The sequence below is a fragment of the Orcinus orca genome, chromosome 10 (assembly GCF_937001465.1).
Source record: "Orcinus orca chromosome 10, mOrcOrc1.1, whole genome shotgun sequence".
Lineage (NCBI taxonomy): Eukaryota > Metazoa > Chordata > Mammalia > Artiodactyla > Delphinidae > Orcinus > Orcinus orca.
Genome location: NC_064568.1, coordinates 4,516,853 through 4,518,399, shown reverse-complemented (window position 1 = coordinate 4,518,399; position 1,547 = coordinate 4,516,853). Strand labels below are relative to the sequence as shown.

The 1,547-nt window shown below is 47.1% G+C and overlaps 1 pseudogene; it reads right to left on the bottom strand.

The window, feature by feature from the left end:
• Positions 1-381: 381 nt before the first annotated feature.
• On the bottom strand, positions 382-1,186 carry LOC117198288 (40S ribosomal protein S27-like; annotated as a pseudogene).
• Between the last annotated feature and the right edge of the window lie 361 nt (positions 1,187-1,547).

Here is a 1,547-nt window from a genome sequence, read left to right as displayed (position 1 = left end):
CAGGTGTCAGGGTCCCTCCATTCAAAGGCATAAAGGCATGGAGAGTCTGGATTTAGGGGAATACAGAAAAATACATCAGTGAGGCCCAAAACAGAAATACTGTGTGCCCCCTGGCACTTGGGTGTGGTGGGTGTATAGCTTTGACACCAGTGGGTGAATAGGGATGACGGCCTCATTCACTGCTCATAAGCCTTGCACAAACCAGTACTCCCTGTTAGGCTTCTGAACGGGGAGGATTGGGGTATTGCAAGGGGCTGGCAGGGCCTAATGAGTTTGTGTTTTAGGAATTTGATGAGCAGTGGTTGGATTCCTCTCGGGGCTTCAGGCTTTAAAGGATATTGTGCGTTTTTTTTTCCCCCATAATCAAAACTCGATTAAAAAACTGAACCCAGATAGAAGAGTGCTGTTGTATACCTTACAGAATTAAACATAATTACATTATCTTGGTAGATTAACTGGAATTACTGAACTGATAAGGCTTTCTGCGATAGAACACAAATTCAGGAAGTTGTGTGGAACATTAGTGTTGCTTTCTTCTAAATGACACCCTTCTGTGGATCTGGCCTTTCCTCCTGTTGGCCGGCACAACACTGTTGAACAACCTACGTAAAGCACCACTGTCTGAGCACAGCTGAAAACCGTGGTTATCTTGTAGCAACCTGGACATTTTACATCCATAAAATAAGAATTTGTGCTTTGAACCAGCCGTTTCTTTTTTTTTTTAATTAATTAATTTTATTTATTTACTTTTGGCTGTGTTGGGTCTTCATTGCTGTGCGTGGGCTTTCTCTAGCTGCAGCGAGCAGGGGCTACTCTTCGTTGTGGTATGTGGGCTTCTCATTTCTCATGGCAGTGGCGTCTCTTGTTGCGGAGCACGGGCTCTAGGCGTGCGGGCTTCAGTAGTTGTGGCTCGCAGGCTCTAGAACTCAGGTTCAGCAGCTGTGGCACGCGGGCTCAGTAGTTGTGGCACACGGGCTCTAGAGCACAGGCTCAGCAGTTGTGGTGCACAGGCTTAGCTGCTCTGCGGCATGTGGGATCTTCCCGGACCAGGGCTCAAACCTGTGTCCCCTGCATTAGCAGGCGGAGTCTTAACGACTGTGCCACCAGGGAAGCCCCGAGCCATTTCTTTTTATGTTTTTTCTTTTCATTTCCAAGGAAGGATCTTGGAATCGCTAGCCAAAGGCATGTTGATCCTTTCACAAGCGCAGCCCATGCAGATCTCTAAGGCCAGGCACGTGGCATCTAAAGGATATTGTCTTTTCCAGGGGTATTTTTCCCCAGGCCTTAACCATATTTTTATTGGGGGAACAAGTTTTGCCCTTCCTGGCACCGAGGTATCTCAAACTGCAGGATCTACCGGTTCTCTAATTTCCTGGGGGATGTCTTGGGGAACATTTTGATGACCAGCAGGTGGGCCATCTGGGGCTACAAATAGATGCATTCTCTGTTTGAATTCTTTACCTCCTTGGATTCCCCTGTCCTGAGAATATACTAGCTCCTAATTTATTTAGCAAATTTCTTCTGAGGAGGGGGACAGGGCATTCTGG